Genomic DNA, 17,514 nt, shown 5'->3' with positions numbered 1-17,514 from the left:
CCGAGTTTTCCAATATGCAAGCCTCCTAACTATATAGTCCAGCTTCCCGTTACTACCGGAATTTAGACTGGTAGAGTATCTTCTACAATCCGTGCCTTCAATCATGTGACGAAGAAGGTTTACTATTGCAGGACAAAATAAATAAGGCTGAATTTTGCGCCGAGGCATGGAACGTACCACCCACCAGGGAAGTAAACGCCCACTCATATCAGGGAAGTAAACGCAATATATATTCTTGAATGAACTGCATGCGGCGGCGCCAAGCCCTTAGTATAGCCAGCTTCAAGCGGTACTTCTCCTCTTTCATTATCGCTTATCTCCATCGCATTAGGCCCGTAACATTAAGATATACCCCCCCCCCCCCCTTTCTATGAAGAAGAGACGCTAAGAAGGGGGGAAAAATGGGCCGTGTTATGAAACTACTCCCTTAACAATACGACAAAAAAAGCACTCTTACCGTGAGCAGGACGCTTGGTAAGACGCAAGAACTAGACTGGTAGCGCCGCCACCTTGAAGTTCTTGCACCAGCCTGCCATGATGGCGTCATGTGCTTTTACGGCGTCTGATCGGGCCTAGTATTTTTTTTTTTAGCGGTAACGATGAACTACATTGCATTCTAGAATACCCAAATACTGAACTTAGAAAGTTTCAAGAAGTTTTACACAGACAAAACGACCCGCATAATTTGTGACATCACACTGACCTATAGCAGCGCGACGGTTTCGGCGCGAAACTTTAAACATAACTTTCACCTTCATTTTCTCATCTAACAATCAACCTATTAAGTCCTCAAAATTAACTCAGATATATAGTTCTGAACGAATATTTTATGAGTCTACACTGCTTTAGTGTTTCTTTTTAGTGTACACTTATTGCATTAGGGATTCAAGGTCTATTTCTTTACATTTTGTCAAACACCAAGCGTTAACTGACATTTTTTTTTCTTTGCGCGTGTCTTTGGAGGCTTATTTCTAATCGCTGAATTAAGGGACCTAACCTTACGGTGAAACAGTGTAAAAATTATTTTCTTTATCTCTTTACGCAGTTGATTATCCAGACAACTTGGCCCCATTTCGCCTATTGAACCATCGAACATATATATGATCGCGGTAGAGAAGTAGCAGATGCTAGAGTGGCAATCAGTCAAGCAACCATCCCAGCCGCTGCCCCGTGAACACGTCTCGAGGAATTCGCACCGCAGCAAAACAAGTTCACAGCACAGATGAAAAGAGAGAAAGAGCCCCGTCTAATTCGACACGCCGTCGTATTCGTATCGCTTTACGTCGCTGGAATTCCATTGTGTATGCACAGCTGAGCTGTTTCTACCACGGCCAACGTCACGTGTTAAGGTGACCGCCTGGGGACAATACAGTGCCCGCACAAAGAAAGATGCCCCTGTTGCTGAACAGAGGTCACCTTGCGCTGCAGAGAGGCTACAGTTAGCAAAACAAGCAGCGAAACAGCGTAAACACTGTGTCATATTGCAGAACAATCTGGGGACTGAGCAAACTTGGAAAATACGCTATAGACAGTGAAGGTATCTCATCAAATATTTGCATCGACACGTGATTCATGCTAACGATTACCAGCACTCGCAGGATGCCGCCCCAGAGACCCAGTTTTAGCTTGCCCGTATACGTATATGACCATTTTACGGAATAACGGTGTACTACCTGGAGACGCAGACAGTAGTAGCACAGGGACCTTATAGTAGCGAAGGTCGTGGCGCCACCTTGTGTCGCCGCGCTAAACTATACAGGGTGTCCAAACTATCATGCACCAAGATTTAAAAAAATATGCAAATGCCACGTAGCTGGACAGAACCAAGGTAATGCATTTTTTTTTTGCCGTCGCTTGGAGATAGTCATATTAGTTTCTGCATTCCGCCTAATTACATAATTAGTCTTAATTATTTAATCAACTTCTCAAATATTATAACTAGATGAAAAGTGTCAATGAGAAAATTGTAGAGTAGCATGAAAAACTCCCGATACAGCTTTCTGTTGCTCAATACGTGCAACGTGAAAGTGTTTTTCCGAGCGTAAAAGAAGCCCGCGAATACACGCAAAATTGCCGCGCGAGTGAACGAGTGAACGAGATACCAAGACGCCTTCAGCTCAACCAGAGATGCGAGACGCTCTGATGCGGAGGAGCGTTGGTTATTGCACGAATCCAGAAGCTGCAGCTGCCGAGACGCCGTCAGCATGTATGTATACCGACGGGGTACGGGGCTGAACTTGATGCCAACTGACGCGACGTGCTGGCACCAACGTAAGGAAGCCTGCTACGTGCAACGCGAGGCATCGTATTTCTAGACGCCTGCGCGCCAGCATGACGCAACTCGCACGACACATGCCTTCCGATGGGAAGTATTCTGCGCACGCGTCGAAAGCGCTTTGCGACCGTGACGTTTTTACGAGTGCACAAATACTACGCCATATATTTAAATTTTCTTTCTTTCTGTCGTTCTTTCATTTTCTAGCCCGAGGGCATTAACCTTGTTTTTGTTTAATCTTACACCGTGTGTTTGTCTTTCTGTTCTCGTGAAGTGGTGTGTGTTTGTGTGTGTGTGTGTGTGTGGAGGGGGGGGGGGGGGGGCTTCGTCCGTGCATACATGTCATTTCGCTAGCTTATGTCTTCTGAGTGCACGCAACACAGGCGGGCCTCGACTGCGGCGCCCATGTGTGCAGCGTAACTCAGAAAGAAAGGCCCAGCCGCAGGCTTGTCAACACTTCACATCTCGTGCAAATAAATAAAAAAACTGACTACGCCGCAGAGATTTAAAAAAAATGTCGGTGATATCGCCACCATCCGAAAATACACCGCACGCGGCAGTTCTGAAATGTTTGCCAGGCGCACTGATATCGCCTAATATATCTTTCCCGCGGTTATCAATGAGGGAAGCGAGAATGAACCGACGCGCGCAAACAAAGGAAAATCGCCGATGCCGGCGGGCAATGCCCCATTTGCGGAGAGTAGAGACGCAGCTATCAATGAAATGCGAGCTGGCTTGAGCGTGCGTGGCCGGTTGCGTCTTGTATGCAGCCTTCCACTCCAACGTATACGCCGCGAGTTAGTATATGCAGGGTGTTTCAGCGAACACTTTCAAAAATAATTAAAGGTGGCCTGTGGCAGATAGCACAATTCCAGTTGACGAGCTGGTCTACTCGAAGAGGCGGACATTACATGCACAAAGAATTGAAATGCATAATTGAATAATTAACAAAAACACTAATTAAGTTTTTAACTAATTACCTTATGGCCCATATTGCAATTTACAAAATTGTAGCCGCGGAGTTCCCACGACGGATCCACTTGGAACTAATTCTTGGGATGACACCAGATTCGAGATATTAATTCCCGAACTTTGCCGACAAATGCATTGGCGTTGCAGTTAGTTTCTTGAAAAAACGTCGTTTTATGCATTGAACCACAAAATTAACTGGAACGCCAATGCATTTTCCCGCAAAGTTCGGGAATTATTACCTCGAAACTGGTGTCATCCTGAGAATTAATTCCAAGTGGATCCACCTTGCGAAGTCCACGGCTACAATTTGTAAATTGAAATATGGGCCATCAGGTAATTCGTTAAAAACTTAATTAGTAAATTTTTGTTGATTAGTTGATTATGCATTTCATTTTTTGTGCAAGTGATGTCCGCCTCTTCGAGTAGACCAGCTCATTAACTATAATTGAGCCATCTGCCACAGGCAACCTTAAACAAATTTTGAAAGTGTTCGCTGAAACACCCTGTATACGCTAGAAAAGATAGATAAATGACATGTGAAAGCCGGAGAGGTTAACTGGAGGATAAACATCCAGCTTGCTATACACCGCACAAGGGCTGCGGGTAAAGTGAGACTGAAATAAACGAAGGTTGCCGCCTCTTCCTGCTATAGTTATCCTATATAATGACAATGATAAGGAGTCTAAATTTTGGTCCGAAGCAGAAGCGATCCCTCTTGTCCAATCCACCTGCTTTCTATATATTTTCCTGTTGTGTCTTCCAGTTCGGGTTGTCGGGCTGTCATGTGGTTGCCGGGTCGAAACCATGCCAGGCTTTCTATCAAAAACTTGGAGGACGCTTAAACTTCGCCTTTAAAAGTGGAACGCGATAGCGTTATCGGGACCCGTTCGCATCGCATCGTTCGTATACGGCAAGTATGCTTCATTCACTGCAACACTGAACGTGTCTTATATTAAACGGTCTTATAATAAAATGTGAAGGCCCTAGCACCTTTTAGATGCGAAGCAGCTTATGGTCGAGGCTATGTCACTCCCTCCCTCCCTCCATCCAACCGCCGTGCGGCGTCCACACCTGCACTGCGCATGCGCATCCTCCTCCCCCTCCTCTCCTTGTCTCATCTCCTCTCCTCTCGGCATTCGTCCTCTCCGACGCTCCTTAGCAGGTTAGGTTAGTGGCGCGACGGTAGGCACTGCATACTCCGCTGGCCACTGTAGCTCGCGGTATAATGACGCGCGCGCGCGCTCCGCTTCTCATTCTCCTCCCGCAACGCCGCGATGAGTGCCACGGACAGCGCCAGCGTGAACGCCAGTGTCAGCGCCGTGGACAGCGCCGCGGAGAAGAGGGCCCCAGCCGCTGCCACGAAACAGCAGCGGCGACAGGCCGATGTGAAAACTAATGGGAACTTGACTCGACCCCATGGCTGCTTCGCATACTACTCAGGGTTCCCCTACGGGAAGATGGTGTAATTTTTTTATTATTTTATTAATTGTTTGCTATTGCCCCGACGCGCGCAGGTCTGGTAAAAATGTTTGAGTTTCCTTGTAGCAGAATTAGGTTTTCTCGTACACTCAAATTACAATCCGACGGCGAACACGCCGCCGAATGGTAAAGTCGTACTTTACCATTTTTCTGACGGATTTCACTGTGAGAAATTCAATTTTTGTTCACCAAAACCTTGCACCACGTGGAGGGCCTGCGCGGTCTATGTGGTTGGATGATGTGCTCCGCCACCCGCGATCACACGCCGGTTGCCGACGCCGGATTTTCTGCGACACGCGGCCCTGAAACGCTATCGCGTTACAAGCAAGGAGGTTTTTAAAAAAATACAATTTTTTTAAACCTCCTTGGTTACAAGAGGCTTTTCTTGCTGCTCATAGACACTAAATAAAAATTAAATTACGAGTTCTTACGTGCCGAAGCAGGTAATATAATTATGAGGCACGCCGTATTCAAGGACTCCGGATTAAATTTGACCACATCGAATTACTTAACATACACCTAAATTGAAATTCACAAACATTTTTTTGTTTGCATTATCGCCTTCATATAAATGCGGACGCCGCGGTCTGGAATCGAAACCATGCATCGCCACAGCCTAATGCGGGTGATGCATCCCTAGCTATTGAATATGCTGGCGAATTATAATTAGTGTGTGCGCTCGCAATGTGCGAGGGTGCTTCTTTTTAATTTAATGTAATTTTAAATACACGAAACACAAATACACACACACGCACACACACTTGTGTTTACCTCGGCTGTATCTACCTTAAATAGAGAATGAAAAAAAAACCACTATAAATTGATTTAGGCTGATAAAGTATCATTTGAAAACACTGTTTTCGCTAATTTGGCTTTACTAGGTTTATCATAAGGTAAAATCAAGGCCTCAATTTTTCTTTTTCCTAATTTTGCGCCGAGACCCTTACGGATTTCGAAGTATTTTTCTTGTGTTTGGATCGCTGTGGCACGGTGAAAATTATCACAAATTTGGTACGTTCAGTGGGGCTCCTTTAGAATACAATGCAGTCAATCTTAAGCGACAAAAATTTAACTAATTAACTAAGTCCGATTAGACGCCGCCAAATTCAATGACGCTACGGCGGGCTGGTGCGAAAACGTCTAAGCAGCGCCATCATTCTTTTGCTTTTTTGCTTGTTATCTGGCTCCAGCATCTTGTCGCGTTAAGAGAGGCTCTTTCGGTATTTGAGGAGCGCAATTTGCTAATACACCTCAACTTATGTCTCGCTTTATTAGGTTTACCGGCCGTCAATATGGCTGGCCTCCGACATATCGAGCCTTTTGCTTATAGCACATGAACAGGGCGCGGGATCAAATCCCAGCCGCGGCGGCTGCACGTCGATGGGGGCGAAATGCAAGAACACCCGTGTGTCGTGCATTGGGTGCGCGTTAAAGAGCCCGAAGCGGTGAAAATTAATCCGGAGTCCCCCCCCTACGGCGTTCCTCAAATTTATATCGAGGTTTTGGCACGTAAAACTCCACAATTTATTCGCACATGAACAAGCTTCAGAAAGAGATGTTAACGACAGGCAATGGCGCTGGCTGCTTGTTGATGGCTGGAAAAAAGAACACAGCGAAGATTCATCTCAACATCTATATATATATATATATATATATATATATATATTATTTTTTTGGGGGGGGGTGGGGGGGACGAGCAATGTGGTAATGGTGAAATTATGACTACCACCCCGATTCTCAGCACCGTACCTTGCAGCCACGCATGTATTGCTGAATTCTACCAAACTTCGCCCACGCATGTTAATGTTAGTGAGCGGGGCAACGGGCGAAGAAGCGTCGCGGCAAACCGCATGAAATCAACATCGCATAAACAATAGTAGCTATACGCCCAACTCTTGTAAAGTCCATAAGCAGGTAGTATGAATGAGTGGACTCTGCTATTCAATCCAGTCGGAGATTGCTCAGAACATTGTCGTACTGTTCCCCGTGTGTTATTGTGGCCGGATTTACAGCTACATCTACCGCGTGGCGGGTTACTGTACCGTTTGAGGCTCGGCGTCGCACTTACCAACTCCAATGCCTTCCTCATTAGAATGGCCGTGCGACGCATGCATCTGTGAGGAAACACTCGCACACCCTATCGGTGCCTGCCTGCGCTATAGAGCCGAGAAGCCAGTGATGTGCACAGTGGTGGATAGACTGGACAAGTCCTCTGACTTAGAACATAAAGTTCTAAGCCACTACTCGTAAAGGAACTCTGCGCAGAAGGCTGTTTTTTTTTTTTTTTTTTTTTTTTTTGCGCTGTTCAGTGCCTGCATGAAGACCGTCACCTACTGCCGTTGTATGGGATACGCGTGTTACTTTGTGCTCCTCTCTCGTTCCCTCTCCTTCCACCCTATTTCTCTTTTTATCCCCGTACCCCTTTCCCCAATGCAGTGCAGCCAACCACAACTATACATCTGGTGAACTTCCATGCCTTTCTATACCTTTCTCTGTCATTTCACGCTGTTCGGAGAACTTCCCGAAACTTTTTTTTTTTTTTGTCCTATGCACTGATACTTCTCGTATCACATGACGAGTGTCGACGAGCCGACATCTGCTTTTAAGCAATGTTTATATTATTACGCTTTACACTGTGATGTTATATAAGATGTAGTGGAACCAAGCGAACTGCAAGCTTTATCGTAAAAAAAAAAGGGGGGGGGGGATTTGTAGCTGGCACACTGGCACGTACTCTTCTTTCTTTAACGCAAGGCAGGTGGCCTGTTAAGTTGGCGCCGGCCTCTTCTGAACCTCCCTAATAAGCCGCATCATCAGGAACACAATTTTGCATATGCTAGCATAATTGTGGCTCCTTACAACGTACCTGCTTTTTCCTTTCATTTTCTCAGCACTGCACTTCTTTCCTTAGCTTCTCTATGCATACATACATCAAAGCGCACTGAAGGAGAATACGCCGTGGACGCAGTCACGTACCGATGACGCCCGGTTCTCGATCAAAGTCTGTGTTTCCCGCCAAGCAAGCAGCCGTGAGAGGAAAGAGATTCTGGCGAAGCTTGCCTCTTGCCTAATCGCCACGGCATTGAATGCAAACACCTCATATAAGCGGACGCCGCCTTCCTTCTAACGTAAGCTCTTTTTTTTTTCATGTAAAAACTGTGGTAACTTCAGTGACGGGAAAGACACACACACACACACACACACACACACACACACACACACACACACACACACACACACACACACACACACACACACACACACACACACACACACACACACACACACACACACACACACACACACACACACACACACACACACACACACACACACACACACACACACACACACACACACACACACGCACGCACGCACGCACGCACGCACGCACACACACACACACACGTGCGCGCGCGCGAGAGAGAGAGAAATAACATGCATGAATGGAAGCACTTTATGAATATATTTTGTGATGCAAAAGGTCTCGCACTGCACGTGTCGTATGGTGTTGCGTTCTCTTCTATACGCCGTGCTGTAAAACCTCCATCAAGAATGAAGGAACTCGCCTATAATATAAAGTTATTCCGTTCGAGAGATAGGAATTCAGAATAAACAAGAAATGAATTTAATAAAAACTAGTCACGTGGACTCAACTAATCTTTAAATAGCACACCGGTCCAGAACAACATGGACACTTTGCGTCGTGGAATGGCAGCTTTGCCGATGAAACAATGCGGCTCAGATGCTTAACTGCTGTACTCGTATGATGATTAGCGTGTACTCGTATAAGTTTGGCCTTTCTGGTAAGACATGTTAGAACCGCTCTAGCCTAATAAAGGACACGGTGGAAACTATTGGACACGCACAAACATTTTTTTGAAACCACTGCTTCAGTTCTCAACTGACCTTTCATTTCAACGTCTGTTTCGTATATGCTCGTAATCCTGCTGCGTGAATTTCTTACAATTCTTAGAGAATGTTCACGCTATTGCTGAACAGTGCATGGGTGGTAGGACCATTTCCAGGCATTATTTTCTGTCTTTAGTAGTACCTTCTCCTGACCTGTAATGTGCTGGAAACAATGAAATGGAATTAAATAAATGTTATGCTTGTTCAAGTTCTCTTCAAGATGATCTCTCCAAAAACGTCGGATATGTCTTTATAGTTCGAATTACCCTCGAACTGGCACCTATTTTCATATTCTAAAAGCAGTCACATGACCATGATACTACACGCCAAAAAAAAAAAAAAGGGGGGGGGGGGGGACTGTCTTACCATTAGAACCCTCAATGTCTGCTCCAGTTCAAAAAATTTCGGTTCGAAGCTTCTAGCTCTGTCGCCTTATCTCACAGTCTCGGAAGCTTACTCTTGGTAGCCGCCCACTCTCCGAAGTGTAAAGAAAGAAAGAAAGAAAGAAAAAAAGAAAAAAGAAAGAAAGAAAGAAAGAAAGAAAGAAAGAAAGAAAGAAAGAAAGAAAAGGAAGGAAGGAAGGAAGAAAGAAAGAAAGAAAGGAAGAAAGAAAAAGACATGGCACTAGTCGTAGTATCTCTCCGGCGCCATTATCACTTTCTCCAGGCAAACAGGCATCCGGCCGGCTGTGTGACCTTACACAATCTCGGCGTGTGCAACGATCCTCACAAGGTCACCTGCATGTTACGAGAATACTCGAAGCAGTCTGTGCAGCTGCAGAGCAAGTACGGAGACGCGGAAAACGAGATGACAGGTTACGGGATGAAGGTAATGGACGACGAGCACGGGGTGATGGAGAGAACACGCTCCGTTCTGTGAACGCGTAGCCGTATGTTTAGCCAAGTAATCAGTGGCCAAAACGGCTCAGCAGCCGGAACGCTTCTGGCGTGCCTAATAGTCTAGTACTGGGCTAACAGTCTAGTGTGCCATCACGCGGTGCGGACTGCAGTTAAATAACATTTATGCAGTGGCGCACACCGGCCGGGATAGCGGATAGTATAGGAGAGTGGGCTGCCGGGTTAATTCGTATTTGTAAATATTCACGGTCTAAAGCGCCAACAAGGACACACGAAGACCGCGAGCGCTTGCATAGTCAGTTTCCGTTAACTCCACTGCAGGTAACGCGCGAAATTGGCTCGAATTACATGTGTAAAATATAAAGGGAATTATTCGTTCGCAGTTTTAAGCGTCTGGAACACTCATTTAATGGAAATGTCTCGTCGTGGTGGCATTTACCAACGCTCTCAAGTGTTCCAATCTTAAAGAGCGACATTAACACATTTGAGAGCGTGGGTATATAAAGGCCACCACGACGATACATTTCCATTAAATTAGTTTTTTCAGGCGCCTAATATTTCGGACGTTTCACTTTATATCTCACACATATAATTCCACACACATGCTTTTCAGTTTATCTTAAGGAGTGACATAAACTGAAAAGCCTCGTTAACATTGTCTGTCTGTGCCCAGTAAAAACCGTTATGTTACCGGAAGTTACATTTGTGAGTCGTCAGCAGTTCATAAGGGCCACTGGACCTATATTATATAACATCCATTGTCGATATAATGGTTGATTGTTTGAGTTATTGATGGATTGATTTGGAAAGTGATGACCTAGAGCTTAGATTGCCTAGCAGTTACACGGTGCAGGCCATCAGATTTTAGCTTCAATTTCACGAACAAATACTTTTCGGTCCTCCGGCTTCAATAGCGACGAGCAGCGCAAAATTCTGGCGAAAACAAGGAAGACCATGCATGCCGAGATTATGAACCCAAATCAAGGCTATCGCTTAACCGAAAAGTAAAAAAAAAAAAAAAAAGAAAGAAGAAAGCTTTCGTTTTTACCTTCCGCCTGCAGTACTATACAAACCTGTTGAACAGGCTTCATTAGCTCGCATTATCCGATTTCCTGTCCACACTTGTTGTCTCATTGTCACCTGTCAAGCGCCATCACTTTCTTCGTTGACCGAGGAGAGTGACTGCTTTTGCGCCACTCGACGTGTCACTAACGACGCGCATCCGTTGAGCAGAGTCGATTCGGGAAGCGACGAGACCTTGGGCCGCGTGCTTTGCGCATACCCTTGGTGTGTCGAATGGTGGTTCCGTTTCTCGTTCAAACGACCGCCAGGCCCTTTGTTTGAACTGTCGCCCTTCGCTTGGTGGCGTTCGCAGTTTTGACAAGGCGCAAAGCGCAGCGGCTTCCCGTCGTACACGGCGCGTCACCTCTAGGAGAGCTGCCACGATGAGTGACAAGGGTGACGAGCGTTTCCTGGAGGGAGGCATTTAAAAAGCATTTACAAACGCAAGGTATAGCGTGACGCTGTTAGCTGCGAAGGACTAGCCCCGACCTCCCGGATGGTTCACTATTGCTTTTAACAAATGTGCGCACAGGAAATAAGCCGCCTGCGTACGTGATTTACAAAGGCTCTGACGTAATAGGACACAAAAGGAAGCTGTCGCCAGTTTCAGTTCATATACCTCTTACCATCCCTTTTCACTCAGTACGTTTTTTTGGTTCGGTATTTGATTGCTGATTACATTAGGTACAACAACACCACCACCAACAACAAAAGTTCCCCCAGATCTGCGCACACTCTGAGCAAACTGCAGAATTTAGCATTTAGACCCTACCTGCATTTCTTCAACCGTGCCTTGACCTGCTCCTGACGCTTTAATTTTGCAACGAAGCTGTTTATGGATAGGCTTCCGTGCACTTTTCGTGTGCGTGTGCAAAAATGTGGACCGAGCCTGGTGATAGTACAGAAAGGGTCCAAGCGCAATGAAGCATACCCCTGTGGACTCCGGGTGGTGGGCTCCGGAACCTGTAAGGTGCCCTTGAGCTACCCTTGTCACACCTGGGACCCAAAGAGGTCCCAAGAGTAAGGATAGTAAGGGTACCTATGATAGTAAGGGTACCTTTTTTCCCTTTTATTTTTTTTTCAATGCAGTTCGGCTCTGTTGGTTTTCTGGAATTATGACAGCGAGTCTACGGTCCTGATATTGTTTCCCCTAAAAACGCTCTGTCGTCCAGCCGGCAGCGCACAGAGGCAGTAACAGAGATGTGTTCCGTGGTCTTGTCGCAACCACTAACCTTGTCCGAGGCACTGTTCATAAGGCCGATTCGAGAAATGTAGGCGATTGTAAAATCTACGCCCAGCAACAAGCGGCACATCACAGTCGCATCGCACCGAGCCAGACCAGGCGGCAGTCGAATTAAGAAGCAATGAAGGGCCAAGTAAGTACAGTCGCGAGTTGACACATTCCACTGAATTTCGATGTGCCTAATAGTGCGCGACGAGCAAGGAGGCGAAGTAGCCACGCGCTGCATCAGCTTGACAATGGCGCAGGCACACGCTGTGCCTGTTTTTCCCTTACTCCTATCAAGGGTAGCAAACCGAGACGCTCACCTGGGTGAGCTCCCTATACCTTCACTCTGCTTGCTTTCCCTCTCTCCTCCTCTGCTAAAAGGAGGTTCGCAAGCAGGCCGGCTTTCTGCAGGTAGCCCTGAAGTACACCCATTTTCTGTACTTGTATCAGTCGTGACTCGGACTGTGTGCGAACGACATGGTTCTGCCATCGCAACCAACTCGCCCGGTGCTGCGATGGTCATCCCAGCAAGGTCGGCGCCGATCAAGTTCGTGTTCTCCCATGCGACAACATCGACAGGATTGGAACTTGTGGCTTCATAGGTTCTGGCTAGGTCCGTCTAAAGTCCCTATATAAGAAAAGTACCGCCATCTACTCTTTCCTCCGCCGCCTCCTCTCCTAAAGCGCTTGCTTTTTTATTTACTTTTTGCTTGCGAAAGCCAAGTCGACGGTGGCGCACCTAGAAAGTCCGCGTTGAAGCTTTCAGGCCGGGCGCGCGCCGCCGCCGCCGCCGGCGACTGCGGCTGCGCAGAGGACTTTCAACATGGCTCTGAGGCGGAAAAAAAGAAAATATAAAGAAGTGAAAAGCGCGCGCTATCAACGTCCAATCGGAGATACAGGAGAGAGAGAAGCGGCGTTTATCAAAGGATGGCGGTACTTTTCTTATATAGGGACTTTAGGTCCGTCAACAGCCACCTTACTGATGGGTCATATTGCTTGTTTTTAAGGTAGCCCTTCAAACAAACACTACAGTCAGCCCTGCATCACGGCCCTCACGGACGACTGATCCGAAATAAGTTAATCTTATCACCACGCTGTTCTAAATGAGCACACAATCAAATTTCTGTGGCTGCAGAGCCGTTTCTGTATCAGCTGGCAAATGAAAGTGCCGACGAAGTAGAGCGCTGAGAGAGAAAGGGTGCATCAACAGCAAAGAGGTTAATCAGAGACATAAAGATGACCTACCGTGGCCTACCGCGAACCTGCTGGTTCTGGCGGCCGCGTGGTTCTACTGGCCCTGAACGTTTTTGTCGTCGTACAGAAAAACAAGATAAGCCGCCGATTATGGTGGTCGCGTATCGAAGTGGCATGACGTAGAAATGGCAAAAAGTGTGTCTTTTTTTTTATTCTGCCCGTGAGCATGCGCGCTAGCGAAGTCTTGGGTTTCTTGTTAACAGCCATGGAGCTAGTCTATGTGCCGATCTGGCACATGACCATCGTGACTGTAAGAGCGTGTGTGGTGTGTGTTCCTTTTCTACGTCCTGTGTGCTTATAGCGCTCCAAGTCTTCTATTTGTAACTGTCTGTTATAGCATAAGGCCCTATCAGTGGCCTAGCCAGAAATATTTTTCGAAAAAAAGAAGGGAGGGGGGCACGCACTTCGCCGGAGACGGGGAGAATGACGACGAGGGAGGAGGGGCGGAGCCGACCGCATACTAACAGAGAAATTTCGGGGGGGGGGGGGGGGGGGAGGGGGACCACTCCCGGTGTGCCACCTCCTGGCTACGCCACTGGTCCCTATGTGGGCACCACGTACGGAACTGCATTCACTGGCGAGCGGTCTTGCCCCCCTCCCCCGTTCGTGTGCGAAGCGCTATGCTCGGCGCCGACAGCAGCGTGGCTTCGGCCCGAAGCTACGCCAGGAAGCAGCCTCGTCGTCTCGGCCGCGCACCTCTTCTGTTGCCGCTGCGGAGAGCGGCCCTTGTGGAGGCAAAGGAAAAACAACAACACACCTGTCTCAGTGTCGGCCCTGCCCGGCCCGGGGAAGAAAACCTGTCCGGCGGGTTTCCGCGCTGCCGCGCCGTTCGCTGGTGCCTGCTTGTCCGTGCTGGCGGTATAACAGCACGTGCCACCGAGTTCGCTGACACGCCCTGGACGCCGCCGCCACCTCCCTCCTCACGTCCTCCCGCTCCCTGTTCATTCCGCCCTTGTCTTGCCTCGGCCGGCCGTTCCGCGTCCGCAGGTGTTCGTATAGTGCCGCCGCCCGCGCCGTGGTGTGGACAGCGTTCGTTTAATATGGCGCCAAGGGTTTGTCCATGTCAGGGTTGCCGGACTCCAGATTTGAACACTGGTCATGAAATGCTCAAAAGTATTCTAGAGCTAGGCCTAGGCCTCAAATCGCTGGTTTCAATAAAGTTGTTTCACTCACTCACTATAGCTAAACTAGACAAGAGATCGAAACCAGTAGACAATTGGAAAGTAGATGCACGTCTACCGAGTTGTCACCAAACAGTAACCCACACTCACCGCTGCTCAATGCAGGTATCGAACGTTGTGTATTGGTTCGAACGATGACTTGGCATTTGCCATCTAACGCGTTTCGAAATACAGAAATATATTGTGTTGCTGAGTAAGTATGTTACGGTCTTAGTGCGAAAAACGAAGTTTTCGGCACAATCTCACTGCTGCCGCAGTTTTACGGTATACACTGCTGCTAGTAACTGACGTGTTAGAAGGGTACGAAAGTAGCCAAAAATGCAGAGGAACTGGAATTTTCGCAGCTAACAGATCGACAGTAGCCACTTCGCCAGAAAGTAGCTCGATCTGGCTATCCGAATCGAAGAGAGAACTCCGATATCCCGCGTGTACGTTTTTTTTATTTCTTCTTATTGGGTCTTGATTCAATTCCGCTGAAATCGAAGGCACTACTTAGAAGAGGTTCAGTTCCCATAGGCTGCTTTATGCACCATGGTTCGGGTAACGACCACCTTTTTTCAACATTTGCCTCTGTAGTGCGTAGCGCTTCCGCTTGCGGAAGCCAGGCAGCGCGAGAAGCCCACGACGAAAGCTGTGCGTAAATTATCCAATGTGTGAGAATGTGGTGTCGCCACACCGGACCATTGGCTCCCGCTAATTTCGGTGTGACTGTGCAAGCATTGTGAAAGTACGGGAGGCGCTATGCATGTGCTCTAAACATATTTGCGCGAACCCTCTCTGCTCGAGGCGCATGCTGGCCTTACGTGGAAGACAAGCCCAGCGAAACGCGATGTACATGAACCCTGACTCGTGCAGTGCAAGAAACATGCGGTATAGAAGCGAGGCGGCCCGCTTTCTGGTATTTCCGGGGATCACCTGTCAAAAATATTTCAATACTTTCGTTTTATTATTGCGATAGTATTATATGGACACTCCAAGCGGATTTCGGTCGTCGGCGTCGCCGTCACCGTGAGGTTCCGTGCAAAGTCCAAGGACGATAAAATTCGCTCACGGAGAGCAAACGCATGGCGGAGAGCAAACGCGACCGTCGCACGAAAGGCCGTGGGGGGGATGGGAGGGAGGAAGGGGGGGGGCGACGTTGTGCTGCGGCACCGCCGGCGCAAGGGGAACTGGCGACTCAGTCTCGCACGCGAAAGGAGGAAAGCGGGAAGGCAGTGCGGGAGGGAGGGGTTGCGGCTTCTACTTTGCCCGCAACTGCATACTTTTACTTTGCGCCGCTGCGGGCGGTTTCCCGCACCGTATCTTGAAAGCGATCTGCAGACGGCTCATTGCTTTGTATTCGCTGTGCGTTCGCCGCTCAGTTTCTGTTGAAGTGATAGACCGCACGAACCTTCGCTCGCTGGTGGTGCTGCGCTTGCTCACGCCAGCGTTTTGACAGTGGTTGTTTGCGGTGGTCGAGTGGGATCTATTCATGCTTGCTTGTGCGCGGACACCATGCTTGTTAATTCAGTTAGTAAGCGAATGTGTCCAAGTTTATACAGCAGATAAAACTACTATCTATACAGTATAGCTCTCTACAAATTTGCTGTTGCAATTGATGCTTCGCCTTTCGGGCGAAACGCGACGGCGAAACCCCTCCGCCTTCATCAAAATACCCTCTCCCTCTCTCTCTGTCTCAATTCTCTTGCGATGAAGTCAGCAACGAGACAGATGACAATTATGTGCTTCCTACCGACGACCTTTATAGGTTATCTTCCTCAGTATAGCTTCTGCGGAGAGACTTCCGACTTTTTATCATTTTGCTGTATTTTGGCTATCTCTGCTGTGTGCTACTCCGAGCTTTTAATAACTTTCAGTGTCTGAAAAGTTCAGCACACCGATTCCGTTTGTAAACGCAATATAGCATACGTTTGCGGACACAGAAGACAAGTGCAGCATCTGTTAGAACGTTACTGAGCAGCGTACAACATGAAGCGTATACGCACATTACCAAATATGTGTCTTTTCCCTGCACGTTCCTCAACTGTTACAAAAAGCAACGAAAAAGAAAATGTAAGGAAGAGCTGAAAGCCCGAGGAGCAAACGGAGGGTGCCTAGAGGTGAGGCGAGGGAGGCTAAAAGACCGAGGTGATAATGATCACACGCAGCACGTGAATGCAAATAGTACAATCGCAGCTTGTGGAGCAGATGTGTTATGTTCAACAAGTGTAGCGGTACCTTAGCACTGTAGCACAGCAATCTAGAACTCTAGCACGCGTTTTTGCATCGCTCATCGATTGCGACCTTCGATGTGAAGGTTTGCGATAGGGGGCAATAACGGCAGTGCTTGCCCGGTGTGTGGCGCCTGAAGTTACAATCATTTGGGGGCGATCCATGATTCGCAATTGTTACAGTTGACAGACTGCGTTAAAACAGTTAAGGTAAATCGGGTAGTTGAATGCTGCCGTATTTACATAGAACGCACCACCAACAGCTACTCAGATGAGGGCTGAGTATAGGCTTTTGGCGAGATGGATGTTACATGATGCCTGACCTCTGAAGACAATGACGCCCCGTCTCATATTCCGAAGCAAGTGAAAGCTTAAGATACTTATTTAGTGCATGACAACAGAAACATTTATCTTCTTTCCCGTATCTTTCTTTCTTTTTTTTTTTTTTTGCGCCGTGACTATTGAGGCGTTATAAGACGTCGGCGCGAGGTTGCGTTTTCGACGGAAATGATTACGGCCGCATTTGTACGTCTCCCTTAAGGCTTTGATTGCTCACAACATCGTGTTCCTGCATATACCAATCATACATGAGGGCGTTAATATAAGAGGGAATACGTAATCCATATTTAAACGATGGTCACTGAAGAAGTATTTGTGCGAAGTGTAACGCTCTATTGTTCAAGGATATCACGGAATACTTTTTCACTTCACGGAATGAATGAAGAGTAGTGCAAGTTGGGTGTTCCCTTTCATATTGATCATTCAGGTACACGTAGTGAGGCAGTGACGCGACAAGAATTTTATATTCGGAGGGGGGGGGGGGGGGGGGGGGTTCCAGGGCGGCGCCTACATCTGGTATACTCAATTAAGGGAATAGCCCAAGAATTTCTGGAGATGTTTGCAACGCTAAATATCTCCTCTGCTTATACGCCACTGTAGCACAGCCTCCATGCCTCCATGCTCACATAAGTACTTCCTCTCTCTCTTTCCAGTCAATAAAATCTCTCACACACGCACGAGTATTTACAAGGGTAGTTTCCATCCCCAGTGAACTTGATACACAATAACCGTTTTTCATCGCAAT

The 17,514-nt window shown here is 47.5% G+C and overlaps 1 pseudogene; it reads right to left on the bottom strand.

Moving 5' to 3' along the window:
* Positions 1-13,581: 13,581 nt before the first annotated feature.
* The window catches only part of LOC119462265 (antifreeze protein Maxi-like), a 39,671-nt pseudogene continuing 35,738 nt past the window's right edge, over positions 13,582-17,514 (bottom strand).

The sequence above is a fragment of the Dermacentor silvarum genome, chromosome 8 (genome assembly GCF_013339745.2).
Source record: "Dermacentor silvarum isolate Dsil-2018 chromosome 8, BIME_Dsil_1.4, whole genome shotgun sequence".
Taxonomy (NCBI): domain Eukaryota; kingdom Metazoa; phylum Arthropoda; class Arachnida; order Ixodida; family Ixodidae; genus Dermacentor; species Dermacentor silvarum.
The sequence above is the reverse complement of the archived record's forward strand: the minus strand, read 5'-3'. Positions and strand labels throughout refer to the sequence as shown.